This window comes from Euwallacea similis, unplaced genomic scaffold, assembly GCF_039881205.1.
Source record: "Euwallacea similis isolate ESF13 unplaced genomic scaffold, ESF131.1 scaffold_49, whole genome shotgun sequence".
Classification (NCBI taxonomy): Eukaryota; Metazoa; Arthropoda; class Insecta; order Coleoptera; family Curculionidae; genus Euwallacea; species Euwallacea similis.
The window spans coordinates 20,088-36,628 of NW_027098674.1; the positions used below are offsets into that span (position 1 = coordinate 20,088).

The 16,541-nt window shown below is 36.8% G+C and overlaps 1 long non-coding RNA gene across 1 annotated transcript; it reads right to left on the reverse strand.

Moving 5' to 3' along the window:
* Positions 1-6,377: 6,377 nt before the first annotated feature.
* Positions 6,378-16,416, reverse strand: LOC136418942 (uncharacterized). The gene is made up of 3 exons (XR_010753002.1): positions 16,159-16,416; positions 6,778-6,940; positions 6,378-6,723 (listed from the first exon to the last, which is right to left on the reverse strand). It is a non-coding gene; the product is annotated as an uncharacterized lncRNA (long non-coding RNA).
* Positions 16,417-16,541: the final 125 nt, after the last annotated feature.

The window sequence follows — 16,541 nt, forward strand, 5'->3', positions numbered from 1 at the left end:
TTGAGATAATACTTGAATGTGTTTTTATAGAATTAGAAATAGTAGGGTTTCTTTTGAGAGAAATTGAATTTAAATTAGTATTTGAGGTTTTAGAATTCCCGTTCGAATTGAAAATAGAAAGTGATTAAGAAACATTCGAATTTGATTTAGGAGTTGATTTTGTAGAGTTTTCTTTCGGATTAGGAATAGAAAATGATTTAGGAAAATTCGAAATTGAGTTGGGGTATTACGCCTCTTGAATGTCCATTTCCACCAGTGAGGCGTTTACTGGGGAGGACTGACAGTTTAAATTTATAGGTTGGCGAGTCGGGTTACTTTTTTCCGAATTCCTATTGCTAAAATTTCTTTGGTTGTTTTGTTTAAATCGATTATTGTATTCGCGTTTCCGACATTCACTGATAATGTGCCCCTTATTTTTGCAATAGTTGCAAAATTTTCCTTGTTGTGTATTTTTTTTTGTCGAGGAAAAAATCTTCAAAAGACACCCGGCCTGTTGTTCCGACGGCCGGGTAGTGTGGGATTCACTCGGGGAACACTCTTTGGCGTTAACCGACGGTCCCCGAGCGCCTGCCCACTAAAAAACCCCGTTCTCTGTAGTTAAACTGTCAAGACCCGGTACCGTCCCGAGGAACATCTCGTCAGTGTCTTGACAGTGTTGTGCGCTTTGTCGCGCTGTCTTCTATTGAGAGTCCTCCCCGCTTGATGTAGAGTCGTCCTCGCTGTCCGTGTAGGCCTTCGGATCTGTTTGGGCCTTTGTCCGTTCTTCGATTTCCTTCCGTTTGATCATGCTCGTGATCGCATCGGTGGCTTCGTTCCACTTGTCGGCACTTTGGAGCATCCTGTCGATAAGTGTTTTCGGTGTTAATTCCTTCTGCGGATTTTGTCGACTGTCATTCACGCACTCTGACAGATTCTGTCTGAGCTCGTCGTACTTGAGACAAGAGAAGATGACGTGCTCTGCTGTGTCGTCGACACCGCAGATATCACAGTTCAGCTCTGTCTTACCCAAGCGGTGCGTGAAGTGTCGGAAGCATCCGTATCCGCTGAATGCTTGGGTCAGGTGGTGATTCAGCCGTCGATGTTTACAGTCGATCCACGCTTGTAGGTCCGGGATTAGGCGTTTCGTCCATTGTGCTCTATCCTGGAGGCGCGTCCATCGGGCCTGCCACTTGTCGATGGTGGTTTTACGCGCCTCCTTTTTGTCCGCTTCGGTCACTCGTGGTCTGCCGTGCAGCTCGATTCTCTCCTCTATTAATAGGTCGATGGGGGGTACGCCGGCCAGTACCAGGACTGCGTCCAGTGATACCGTGCGGTACGCGCACACGACTCTCAACAGTGCTTTGCGTTGGACGCTCAGCATAATGTTTCTGTACTTTTGGACGCTCCTAACTTGACCCCAAGCAGGGGCTGCGTACAGAAGCGTCGACTGTATCACTCCGTATAGGAGGCGTCTCTTTTGTGTCGTAGGACCTTCGATCGATGGCATCAAGCGCTGTAGGTGGTTCAGCTTGTTGAGGCTCTTTCTGCATATCTCGGTGACGTGGTTCGAGAAGGACACCTTGTTGTGTATTACGAAGTTGTTGAGTCACAGGCTTAAAATCTTCTTTTCTATTAAATTGTACCGAATTATTTGATTTTCGAAAACACTTTCGAAGGTTGTGGCCATTCTTTTTACAGAAACTGCAATATTTTGAATGTCGCGGCGTAAATTCTTGGCTAGAAATACTATTATAATTGCGCGTTCTTCTTCAATTGCCCTAGTGAGTGCTTCAGATAAATCGGTTAAGTTTTGCGCTCTGAGGAATCTTGAAATATCGGGCTTGGAATGGTGGATGAATCAACTCAAACCTAGTTCTTGTATTGTTCCTGTACTTTTCCTACTTGTTCATTTGTATTATTGAAATTAATAGAACTTAAAATTCGAGTTAATAATTTATCTATTCGTTCATGAAAATTTAAAACTGATTCGGACTTTTCTTGTTTTAGCGTGTTCAATTCTTCCATTAACTGTATGTAGTGTTTTCTATCCTGATAAAAGGTACATAGAATATCTTTGAGCTCTTTCCAATTACCGTAAGATTTTCCCTGTAATTGAGATCTTACACTTCCAGTTAATATCGAGGTTATAAATGCTAAAAGAGGCTTCTGTTGGTCGTTGGTAGCCAAATCGACCGCATTGCCACAATTAATTGGGAACTCATGAAATTCATATCTTTTTCCATCAAATGATTTAGGAATCAGAGCATAAAAATTGTAATGGGAACCCACTCGTTGTTAGATTACTCTTAGCAGCCATTGTTAAGGTCAAATAGAATTAAATCGATATGGAATAGAAATTGATTTTTTAGAAGAAAAATAGAGAATTGGTTTTTAGTATACGATAAAGAAAAAAGGAATAATAGTAGGATTTTGGGAAAAAAATGGGAAACACTTAGTACAAAACAAAAGTCGACAGATCGCTTACCAAATTGTTTATGGGAACAACTTGTTGTGTGTTGTAGGTCGTCTCTATTGGTTCGTTTGTCCCCAAAGGAATGAAATCCGCCAACTTCTTGGAACCTTGTAGTAAAGGCTATCTGTCCACGGTTGTGTCTAACAATTCCACTTCCGACACCAAAAATTTGTGTTGTGACACCAGCCGGTATTTTATATTAGGTGTACAACTTTGCTTCCGCCGTTTTTGAATAGATGTATGTAGCGGTAAGTAATGATCGAAATAAATAACCCCATGTGGGCATGCAGGAGCCTTGGGCACCTGTTAACATAACCTCATAAAAATATTAGTCTATTTGTGTCTTCATCATAAAGTTATTCGCAATTGAAAATGTCAGTGTACGAGCCAAATTCTCGTCATTTGCGGGAGGTTTTACTTTTCTGCTTCAATATGAAGAAATCTGCTGCTGAGGCTCATCGAATGCTCTCAGATACTTATGGGGAAGCCACTATTAGTGAAAGGACATGTCGTGAGTGGTTTCAGCGCTTCAAGAACGGTGATTTTCACGTCGAAGACCAACATAGCGGTGGAAGAAAGAAGGTTTTCCAAGATGCGAACTTGGAAGCATTACTTGACGAAGACTCGTGTCAAAGTCAACAAGAATTGGCACAATCATTGGGAGTGACTCAACAAACAATCTCAAAACGCCTCAAAGACATGGGAATGATTCAGAAGCAAGGATATTGGGTGCCGTACGAGTTGAAACCAAGAGATATTGACAGGCGTCTGTTCGCTTGTGAACAGTTGCTTGCAAGGCAAAGACGGAAGGGATTTCTGCATCGTATTGTGACTGGGGACGAGAAATGGGTTCATTACGATAATCCCAAACGCAAAAAGACTTGGGGATATCCCGGCCATGCTTCCACGTCGACGGCCAAACCGTCTATTCATGGTTCCAAAATCATGCTCTGTATTTGGTGGGATCAACTCGGCGTAATATATTATGAGCTGTTACAACCAACTGAAACAATCACAGGTGCTCTTTATCGAACCCAATTAATGCGTTTGAGCCGAGCATTGAAAAAGAAACGGCTGCAATACAACGAGAGACATGATAAAGTGATTTTGCAGCACGATAATGCTCGACCCCATGTTGCGCAAGTGGTCAAGAAATACTTGGAAACATTGAAATGGGAAGTCCTACCCCACCCGCCATATTCTCCTGACCTAGCTCCTTCTGATTATCACTTGTTTCGATCCATGGCACATGGGCTAGCTGACCAACACTTCCGGTCTTATGAAGAAGTAAGAAATTGGATAGAATCGTGGATCGCTTCAAAAGATGTCCAATTTTTTCAACACGGGATTCGTATGCTGCCGGAAAGATGGGAGAAAGTAGTGGCCAGCGATGGACAATACTTTGGATCCTAAAGGTATAATTAGTTTTTTACAATAAAATCGCGAAATTCGGAAAAAAAACGGCGGAAGCAAAGTTGTACACCTAATACATGGTCGACACCACGATGTAGATTTGTCGGGATTGAAACGACTCACTAACTTACTAACTCACTAACAACTTTTATTCACTAGTGCTTCCAAAATATACGGGTCTTAGGAGAGAAGGTTATTGATCGTGAATAGTTCTAACTATATTTCTATATACCTCTTAAGCGTTTTGGATATTGTTTGCTAGTAGACGGCGGCAGTTTTGAGCACATTTTATAGTTTATTTTTTTAACTTGTTACTTGTTTTATATCTTAAGATTTTGTGTTATGTTTTTCATTTATTGAATTTGATGATTTTAACTGATAGTATTATAAATAAATAAAAAATACTTAACAATTTAAATGTTTGTGTTGCTAGGCAACGGTTTACATTGTTTTTTTGCCTACTTCATGCGTAAGTGCGTAGCGAAGTATATCCCCATGTAATGTGTTAACATAAGACTACCTAATATGTCAATATTTGTTTCTCTTGTAGCTTTTAAATGATTAGAAATTTTAAAAAACTTTTTATACAAAACTTGTTTAGAATGTATCAATGTTCACATTTTTGAAAAAAAAAGGGTATGTTTCTGAAAAAAAACATAAAGTCAGCGTCGCTTTCCACATTCAACGTTTTTAGCATTTATTGTAGCTTACGTCCTTTTATTTAATCTGGTGAAAAAATTATTTTGCTAAGCCCAACTGTTTTCGCATAAAATGGGTGGGGCGTCGAGTTTGAATGACCCTGTACATACAAAGTTTTGCCTATTTTTTACTTGATTACAACATACATATTTACACACTTACGTATCCAATTTCAGGTTTGGAATTTGTCAAAAAAAAATTATGTGAGGAGAGTGCCGATATTAACGAAGTAGACAGTGAAAATTGGAAGCGTGATATTTTGCCTCACCTTTTAGCAAATATTACAAAAAAGCTAATGAGACAGGCGTGTTTTACAAATGTCTTCCCGATAAAAATCTCACTTTTAAAAACCAAAGCTGCAATAGAGGAAAAAGTAGTAAGGAACGAATAACTTGCCTTTGTGTTATAAACATGAATGAATTTAAAAAATTAAAGCTTTTGATCATTGGCAAGTCTCGGAATCTACGATGTTTTCGAAATGTTAAACGACTGAATGTAAATTATGAATCAAATTTTAAAGCATAGATGATGTCAGCAATTTTTGAGAACTGGCTCTTGAAGTAGGACATCAAGCTGAGTAAAGAAAAAAAAGAAAAATTATCGTATTTATTGACAATTGCACTGCCCATCCTCGAGATGTTACAAAAGAACTAATATCAATCGATATAAAGTTTTCTCCACCAAATTTTACGTCCAAGTTACAGCCACTGAATCAAGACATAATTACCAGTCTAAAACACAATTATCTTCGCCGAATTTTAACAATACTGCTCGACCAATTTACAAAAAATGCCAGTATCCCCAAATTAAACCTAATGGTTGTGTTCAAAAAATAAGCAAGGCATGGAATGTTGATGTTAAATCGCAAACTATTGGAAATTGCTTTGAAACATTTTGGATTTGGTTCATACTCTGCATGGGAGGAAGAGGGCGAAGTTCCACTGATTTTTTTAAAGTAAAATGTTTACGACGACGTTGAAGAAAAGGCTAAATTTCTACTATCAATAAAATTTGAAACTTGAAAACAAGGGAACGAGTCTTTAGAAATGCCAGACTTAAACGATTTTCTCTACTTTAATGACAACCTCTCCATATCTGAATTCCCAACGGACGATGATATCATAGAAAGTTATATTGCGATATTGGCAATAATAAGGCAGATAATAATTTAGACATTTCAAGTGATGATGATAATGAAGAGACAATCGAATCACTTTCGCATGAAACAATTATAAATGCATTGAAAGTTCTGCGTTCTTTCTTGTATACAAGTGATGACACAACCGACGAACTTTACAAATCATTAAATAAAATTGATGCGAACTTAGCGAAAATAGAAAAAAGTTAAAACAAAGTTTAATAAATTAAATAAGTCATTATGCTACATACTACAATTGCACTTATTAATTTTTGTTTTAATTATTTTTTATTATATGTATGATATATGAATAATATAATTTTCATTTAATTTTGCTTATGATCTTTATTTTAAATAACGTACCAATCAAATGTTCTCCTCGATTTTCGATAACTCAAAGTTGAACTTTTTATCTGGCAAGTCGTAGTTCAACTTATCGAAGTTTGACTGTATTTTTTTGCAACATTTAATACACTTAAAAAATTTGATGAAAACATTTGGGGTGCATCTCAGGCTAGCGGTTTCATGTTGCACCAAACGTAACGAATTATACATGGTTAAATAATCTACAATTTTGAGAGCCAGACAAATTGACTAAAACACATATTGGTTCCTGAGGTTTAGAAATAATTTACAAGAGAGATTCCGATATAATTCATTTTTATTAATGGCAGACAAAAGGCACAATTGTAGAAATAAGTGTTAGTTATTTATGACTATGATAAATATTTTTGATCGTATAAGAAATTTCTTTTCATAAAATTACATTTTATTGAAATCAATATTATAAACCATCAATATTATCAATACATAAGTCAATATTATAATTTTACTTTTGAAAAATAATATCTTAGAATAGCAGCTTTTCCATTTGGTTGAACGAAAGTGAGTAGTACAAAGACATTCAGTCACTTCATAAATTACAAATTAAAATGGCTATCTACAATTAGCTCATTGTTATAGAATTATTTTAAAATTTATAACTATTTTTTGGATTATCAATTATTTTGTAATTCAAAAGCTAAAAATCTTTAGTTACTCAAAATCAAAGAGACCATCGGAAAAATTTATTTACCTGTTATAGTAAATTCTAGGACTCCATATGTTTTTAACTTTTTCGCTGACCCAATACAGTTTCTCTATTAGCTGCAGAACGTTAGAACTGGCGCTAATATGAGATTTAACCAACATTGCCCGAGCTTTCTCTTGAAGATTGACTAAAGCGACAATCGTGTCTTCTAGAAGAAGAAAACACAACGATTTTAATTATAATGATATAAAACTCTTCCATTTTTTTTAATAGTGAATTTTAATAAATGTACAGTACCAAGCAAAAGTAAAGCAACTTTTGTTATCTTCGTTCAATTCAACCAAGATATAAGATATGGGACAATTCAGTGCAGGTAATATCTACTTGGTAAAGGTTGTTAGGGCTTGTGTAGAGGACAAAATATCCAATAATTAATTAGTTTAATGTTAATCTATTAGTTCGATAAGTTGTATTCTTCATAAGCCTAGTATTAAATCTGTGACTAGTATGTAAGGAACCCGTGTGCTACGCCTATGGACATTACTCGTTTCTATTGCCACTTTGTCCGTATGACCAGATGTTGATTCGCATTTTGTTTGATCTTAGACTAACTGTGTAATAAAACTCCTCGCCGACCTTTTGTGCGTACTAGAATTTAGACACGTTCTCGATGCTGGTCATAAACGCCCTCCAATAAAACCCAATTATATTGTTAAAGTTAGGCAAGTCACAAGGACAAATCTAGAAGAAGCGCCGATGATGACCTCTTAGTTTCTGGTACGCCTATGTACGGTTACCATTAACTTTAGTACTTAAGATTTTGCAAGGAGAAAATTCGCTCTTCTTGTGCGTCTCCGTCGACCCTTAACTCCGTACTTTGCACGTTACTCGTACGCGATTACTTTACACACGGTTCCTATACACGGTTAATTACTACACTAATTAACTTGTCACGAAAAGTTGTTATTTCTTTGCTACATTACTCGAAGTTGTTAGTGAATAATAAACCTTTGTTACCGTTAGAAAAGGGTTTTGTTTTCATTTGCACGAACACGGTGTCTCTGAGACCGCGAACTCAGGGTGGTCCTTCGCAAGCATCCAGTCCATTGCTTACTAGACGTATCAAGAATTAGGCCATGTCTAATCAACATCTTGGTACCACGATCCACGAATAAACAGTTTGGTCCTTCGAGCCGGATCAACATTTTTGGTCCTACGAGCCGGATCAACATTTTTGGTCCTTCGAGCCGGATTATACATTTTTGGTCCTTCGAGCCGGATTAAACATTTTTGGTCCTTCGAGCCGGATATCACGGGACTGGATCAGAACCTGTGGAACATAGGACATCGAAAGCGGAATAAGGAGTAGAACGGTGGATCCCAAGGAGAGCAAGAAACAATCCCGGTGAGTCATTTCCTTTTTATCACGATTTTTCCTCTTTGAATTTGCATAACCTCATAATCCCGATTCCCATTTGATACTTTAAATGGTCGTTAGTTGTATGAGATTGATACGACTTATTTACTTTGGTTTATGCTCGATTTATGCACATTAAAGAAGTCGAAACTAGTTAATTTCTCCAGTAGTACTTCTGTTTGAATCGCGTAAATTGATTTATTTTAACGCCACGTTATCAATAGTAGTTAAAAATGACCACTAGAGCTCAAAAAGAAAAAATTTCAAAACGATCCGAAATGGAACTAGGCTCAGCAGAGTCTCTTAGCGAGAACGATGAATTTAGAGAACTTTTGCACGCTCGCAGAATTTTAACTAAACGTTTATCCCGTTTTGAACAGTACCTTCGTGAAAACAGAGATATTCAAGAAACAGTTCAATTAGAAATCCGCCTCAAGAACGTGGAGGAGGACTATAATCAGTTCGATAAAGTACAATCTCGTCTAGAATTTTTAAGCTTAAACGAAGAAGAACAACGGATTGAAATCGAATCAGCCTACTTTAATTTAATTTCAGAATTAAAGCAGTTAATAAATTCAATTAGCAAAAATCAAAATAGTACTAATACTCATTTAGGAAAACAAAATTCACCAAGAGGTCTAGGAAAATTACCGGATTTAGGCTTACGTTCATTTTATGGCAATTATGAAACTTGGTTCAGTTTCAAAAACATATTTGATTCCTTAGTCCATAGCAGAACCGACTTGAGTGAAACAGAAAAATTGTTATATCTAAAATTATGTTGTAAAGGCGATGCGCTAAATCTCATAGACTCTCTCGACATAACTCCCGATAATTATACAATCGCTTTAAATCTGTTACAAAAAAGATACGAGAATAAAAAGGCAGTTATTAACATTCACGCTAAAGGTTTAGTTCTTAATTTACCAAACGCGAATAAAGGATCATCTGTAAATATTAGAAAATTAATAGATGCAGTTCAGCAACATAAATCATCATTAGGAAAATTAAAATTACCCGTGGATCAATGGGATGTTTTGTTGATACCGATAATATTAAACAAACTGGATGATAGTACTAATCAGGAGTGGGAGCGGAAACAATGTAATACTGAATTGCCGACTGTTGATCAATTAATGGAATTTTTAACCGAAAAATGTCGTTCGTTGGAAGCGGTTCGCGGCTTCTCAACCGTACATTCAAATAAACATGATAGGGATAGAATGCAAAACAAAGGCCACGAGAAAAGAAACGAATCACATCAGTTTAAGAATTATTCGTATTCTTTGACCGAAAAAATCAATAAGTGTTACATCTGTACTGAAAATCATTTCATTCATCAATGTCCTCGTTTTATCCAATTATCAGTGTCGGACAAATATAACGAAATTCGAAGACATAAATTGTGTAGCAACTGTTTACGTCCAGGGCATCTGAAACAGGAATGTAGATCAAGAGGATGCAAAAAATGCAACCAAAAACATAATAGCACGTTACATATAGAGAAACGTTCAGGAAGTGAACATGTTCAAAATTCTAGCAACAGCAGCACTAATGAACCTTCCTCATCATTAACTGAACATGAATCATCGATCAGTTCTCCATCTAATCCTTCGGCTCACGATGTATCTAGAAGGTATGGAGAATCCAAACAATCTACAGTTCTAACAATCGGCCAAAGTAACGCGGTCACGTACGATACGGAAAACAACCCTTTGGCATTATCATCGTTAGGTAATGATAAAAATCAAGTACTACTATCTACGGCTACCATTCTCATCTCAGACAGAAAAGGAAATTGGCATAAATGCAATGCCTTACTCGATTGCGGAAGCCAGTCAAATTTAATGACAGAAAACTTCTGCAGAAAGTTAAACTTAAGTCCCCAAACAATTGACCTTTCATTATCAGGTATCAGTCAAATTGTCACAAAGATTAATCAGCGAGTGCACACGAAAATAAAATCCAGGTTCAACCAATATGAATCTAACATAGCATTTTTGGTTTTGCCCATTCTTACCGAAAATCTACCCTCATTTAGATTTCCCAGTTCGGTACTTCAAATTCCAACAAATATCAATCTAGCTGATGAAAAATTTAATGAACCAAAACAAATTGATGTTTTATTAGGGGTAGATATATTTTATAATCTATTAGGTTCGGGTAAACTTAAATTAGGAAAGGGATTGCCAATGTTACAAGAAACCTCTTTAGGCTGGGTAATATCGGGCAATTTAATATGCAGAGAATCTCAAAGTCGGAAAGTAGTGTGCAACCTTGCGACTAGTATTTCAAATAAAACATTAAATGATTCGTTGACGAAATTCTGGCAGATTGAAGAGTTTGAAAATGTTAAATTCCTATCAAAGGAAGAAAATTATTGTGAGGAATATTTTAATCAAACTACAACCCGCGACATGGACAACAGTTTTGTCGTAAGGTATCCGTTCAATAATCAAACAGATTTTAGTCTGGGTGACTCCAAATCGAATGCCCTAAAACGGTTAAAAAATGTAGAGAAAAGGTTAGAAAAGGACAAGGACCTCAAGAAGCAGTACGTAGAATTTATGACGGAATATGAGAACTTAGGCCACATGACGCTTCAAGGACCCATTGAAAAGGACATCTCTATTCCAAACAATTCTTATTTTTTACCCCACAGTGCGGTACTAAAGAATTCTATTACCACGAAGTGTCGCGTCGTTTTTGATGCAAGCTGCAAGACAAGTTTAGGAATTTCCCTGAATGACACGCTTTTGGTAGGACCAGTAGTACAAGATGACTTGTACTCAATTTTGATACGTCTAAGACTTCGCAAAATTGTTTTGAGCGCGGACATCAAAATGATGTACCGATGTATAAAAATTCATGAGGAAGAACGTAACTTCCAAAAGATACTATGGCGAGCAAATCTTAATGATCCGATTAATGTGTATAAACTCAACACGGTAACGTATGGCACATCGAGTGCACCCTTTCAAGCCACACGTTGCTTGATAGAATTGGCCGAGCGCAACAAAGACAGGTATCCACGAACAGCAGAAATAATTAAACGTTCGTTCTACATGGATGATTTGTTGGTTAGCATTGATTCGGAAACAGATGCATTGCAAATTTATAGGGAACTAGACGATATTTTAAGTCAAGCTAATTTTAAATTGAGAAAATGGTCGTTCAACAGTAGCATAGTTTTAAATAGTATCCTACAAGCAAACAGTAACGAAAATCACGACAATTTAATTCTACCTCATGAAGATAAGCATCTAAAAACTCTTGGAATTAGCTGGGATCCTAAACAAGATACTCTGAAATACTCAGTTAATATTAAATACGAGCCATCCCGTGTTACCAAAAGGACTATTCTTTCGAAAATTTCGCAGATCTTTGACCCGCTTGGGTTGATCGGTCCCGCATTAACTAGGGCCAAGTTAATTTCCGACTTATTCAAAAGCAAAAAACTCCCAAGCGATAGTAAAATTTTGAATCTAAACCCATTTCTCGATTCAGAAGGGATACTTCGAGTCGGGGGACGTTTAATAAATTCACAATTTAATTTTGAACAACACCCTATTATATTACCGTATAAACATAAATTCACTGACTTAATAACACAGAATGAGCATATGAAACATCTCCACGCGGGAGTTCAAAACTTGCTTTCGATAATTCGCCTCAGATTTTGGATAATAAACGGAAAAAATGCAGTTAAACGTAACCTTAGTAGATGTATAAGATGTTTTAGAGTAAAACCGAAACCTTCGAAATTTTTAATGGGTTCCCTTCCGACCGCAAGGGTAACGCCTTCACGACCTTTTTCAAATTGCGGAATCGATTATGCAGGGCCTATACTCATAAAGGAGGGTACGCTGCGTAGAGCCAAATCCGTAAAAACTTACATATGCATTTTTGTTTGTTTTGCCACGCGTGCAGTACATATCGAACTGGTTAAAGATCTTTCGACCGATAGCTTTTTGAATGCTTTGGAAAGGTTCTGTTCCAGACGAGGAAAACCAACAAACATACATTCAGACAATGGTTCTAACTTTGTAGGGGCCAATAATTATTTTATCGAACTCTATAACTTAATAAATAATGAATCACACATTAACGCCACAACTACATTTTTAGCCAATCATTTGATAAAGTGGCATTTCATACCCGCGCGTAGTGCCCATATGGGAGGATTGTGGGAGGCGGCGGTGAAATCGACTAAGTTTCATCTTCGCCGCGTCTTAGGTGAATCATCTCTAACATACGAAGAGATGTACACCCTATTAGTAAAAATCGAAGCTTGTCTCAACTCGCGACCACTAATGCCAATCTCAAACGACATAAACGACTATGCACCCTTAACCCCCGCGCATTTCCTTATTGGCGACTCGTTGGCAAGTTTACCACAACCCGACTACCAGAACGCCGTTATCTCTCGCTTATCTCATTACGAACGACTACAACAACTCCAACAGCATTTTTGGAATAGTTGGTCCAGGGATTATTTGACAAATTTGCAAACTCGATGCAAATGGAAGTACACTGTAGATAAAACCATAGATATTGGAGCATTAGTTTTACTGGTGGAACACAATACTGCCCCACTGCGTTGGATTTTAGCTCGAGTTGTCGAACTCCACGAAGGAAAGGATCATGTGATACGTGTAGTGTCAGTGCGCTTACCCAGTGGAACTATATCGCGAAGATCATTGTCAAAAATATGCCCATTGCCCATGAATAACGAATAACTCTTTGTAAATAATTTAAAAGGTAACGACCTTTTAACGGGGCCGGCATGTTAGGGCTTGTGTAGAGGACAAAATATCCAATAATTAATTAGTTTAATGTTAATCTATTAGTTCGATAAGTTGTATTCTTCATAAGCCTAGTATTAAATCTGTGACTAGTATGTAAGGAACCCGTGTGCTACGCCTATGGACATTACTCGTTTCTATTGCCACTTTGTCCGTATGACCAGATGTTGATTCGCATTTTGTTTGATCTTAGACTAACTGTGTAATAAAACTCCTCGCCGACCTTTTGTGCGTACTAGAATTTAGACACGTTCTCGATGCTGGTCATAAACGCCCTCCAATAAAACCCAATTATATTGTTAAAGTTAGGCAAGTCACAAGGACAAATCTAGAAGAAGCGCCGATGATGACCTCTTAGTTTCTGGTACGCCTATGTACGGTTACCATTAACTTTAGTACTTAAGATTTTGCAAGGAGAAAATTCGCTCTTCTTGTGCGTCTCCGTCGACCCTTAACTCCGTACTTTGCACGTTACTCGTACGCGATTACTTTACACACGGTTCCTATACACGGTTAATTACTACACTAATTAACTTGTCACGAAAAGTTGTTATTTCTTTGCTACATTACTCGAAGTTGTTAGTGAATAATAAACCTTTGTTACCGTTAGAAAAGGGTTTTGTTTTCATTTGCACGAACACGGTGTCTCTGAGACCGCGAACTCAGGGTGGTCCTTCGCAAGCATCCAGTCCATTGCTTACTAGACGTATCAAGAATTAGGCCATGTCTAATCAACATCTTGGTACCACGATCCACGAATAAACAGTTTGGTCCTTCGAGCCGGATCAACATTTTTGGTCCTACGAGCCGGATCAACATTTTTGGTCCTTCGAGCCGGATTATACATTTTTGGTCCTTCGAGCCGGATTAAACAAAGGTAAAGTAATAACATATAAAATTTAGTTTCCTAACGATTCGTATTTTTTGTAAAAAAGAAACAAAAAGTTTTACAGCGAGCAAAAATAAAGCAACTTTCAAATTTACACATAATAATTAAGCACAATATTAATATTTTGTCGGACCTCCACCATTTCTGATGACCTCCAGACATCTCTTTCTCATAGACGAAATTAAGTTTTCAATATACTCTTTTGAGATCGAGTTCCAGGCCTTTTGAATGGCGTCAAATAATTCATCTGATTTGCAAAATTTTTCAGTTCTATTAAGGCGACTTTTCCTTTCTACCAATTCCCATAAATTCTCAATAAGATTGAGGTCTGGACTTTGAGCGGGCCATTTGAGCACATTCACTTTCTGATCCATTAAAAATTTTTTTTTTATGATTTTAGCGGTGTGCTTTGGATAATTGTCGTGTTTAAATTTCCAGAGAAGGGGCATATTAGCTTCAGCATAAGGTAGTAAATGGTCCCTTAGAATATTTAAATATTGATATCGATCCATAATGCCGTTTATTCTCACAATAGGGCCCACACCTGCTTTGGAAAAGCATTCCCATATCATGACATTTCCACCGCCATGTTTGATCGTGCTCAAAGTGTATTTGGGCTGATATCTTTGGCCAGCGGACGTCTCACCCATTGAATACCATCAGATGAATGCAAATTAAACTTACTTTCGTCTGAGAAAAGCACTGTATTCCATTTCATGTCGTTCCACAAAAAGTGTTCATTTGCGAAATCCATTCGGGCACGTCTGTTTTTCTTAGATATGAATGGTTTTTTGGAAGGCTTTCGTGCTTGAAATCCAAAATCTTTCAAACGACGTCGAATGATATGCACAGATATATCTTGTTGCGTTTTTAATTCGCGTTTTATATCGACGGCTGTTTTAAACGGTTGATCTTCAGATATTTGTCTGATGCCACGATCTTCACGAACAGTGGTTTTCTTCGGTCTTCCTGTTTTAATTGGGTTGTCCAATGTTCCTCTTAATTGAAATCTCTTTAATAGTTCTTAAAACAACACTTTTAGTTAAGTTTAGTTGTTTTGCGACGATCACTTGTTTAATTCCATTTTGATATTTTGTTATTATTAATTGCTTTATATCTAAAGAAAGTTTTTTTCCTTTTGGCATATTTTTCACTAAAAAGCACTTCAACGACACAGGCAGAATTAGAATGAAAAATAAATAGGCTGATTTTACATTGAAATGCTAAAAGTTGCTATATTTTTGCTCGCATTAAAAACAAATTTTTTTAACAATAATAAAAAACGAGTTAGTAAAAAACTGAATATTAGTTGTTTATACTCTACTCTTACCTAGTAAAAATTATCTGCATTAGGTTGTTCTATACCGTATGTCCTGGATGGATTTAAAGCAAATAACAAAAGTTGCTTTACTTTTGCTCGGTACTGTATTAGATTTAGAAAAACTAAAAAGTTCTACCTAAGCCAACTTTTATCAGACTGCAAACCTTTCTATACCCCCAAGAGACAACCTCCTAATGCCGATCATCCATTAATTTAGCAATTTGATACTTGACCTGTTTTAAGTCTCCTGCTAAAAGACTTAATATTTCCAACACCTGCTTTACCCTGTTCTCCAAATATGCATGTGAGCATTCTTTATTTATGTTAAGGCTATTAACCAATTATTTGAAAATATCACAGAGTTGGCTCTAAATTGCTCCTAAGATAAGTGTGAGAAAATGATAAGTGGCTGTTGTGAATTCATTTGCACTTTTGTTTATGTTAAGACCATTAATTAGTATTATCTGAAAGTGGTATGAGCTTTGGTTCTGAATTCTTCCCGAGATAAGCATGGGAAGAGAGGGTTGTTTATAAATTCCTTTAACATAAGTGAGAGACAAATGGTGGTAAGGGTTTGACACCCATGGGAAAAATGCTGGAATGTCCCTTATAGGTTCTCTCACAAAGAGGGGATGCATTCAGGGATGTTAATACCAAGTTGTGTCAGGGGATATTCTGTTTTTGGATGGTGAAGAGTAAAGAAGTGCTTTAGAAACCTGCATCATTTCATTTTTCTTTTACACCTTCTAACCCAAAGTCTTACATGCACTTTCTCTTTTTTAAGAGATGCAATAACTTCATTGAAATCCAGTAATGAATCTTTTAAACTAAAACAGAAAATAAATTTGTTGTTTTACTCATACGAATATGTTCAACATATTCTAGTTAATAAGAAAAAATCGATAAAAGAAAACTTAATAAAAAAATTTAAAGATTGGCACCTTGCCTTTACTGTTTGTTTTTCCTGAAAATTAATATATACAAAAACCCTTACCAATCAGAACTATCCTTTCTAGATGCGGCTGTTTTGATTTGGACTCAAATTTCTTCTCTAAATCTTCACAAAGCGGGCGAACTCACTTTACTCCCAGTTGTTGACTGTACAATTAATGCCAAAATCGTACTAACCGTCTTTTCCAAAAACATTTCCAGCTCGTTTTTCAAGTCCATTGAAATACCCAACGAAACACCTTTCTGCAAACTTTAATTCTCTGTCATGCAAATCAAAAGAAAAAGTTCAGTATTAAATGAAATCTGTTTTTGCCGACTGTCAGCTTATCAAACACTTGTCGGGTTTAGAGGTGCTTGCGTGTACCGGTTAGTCGTCGGTACAGTACAACGTGCAACTGGAGCTGAAGGGGTAATCTGATATCCAGT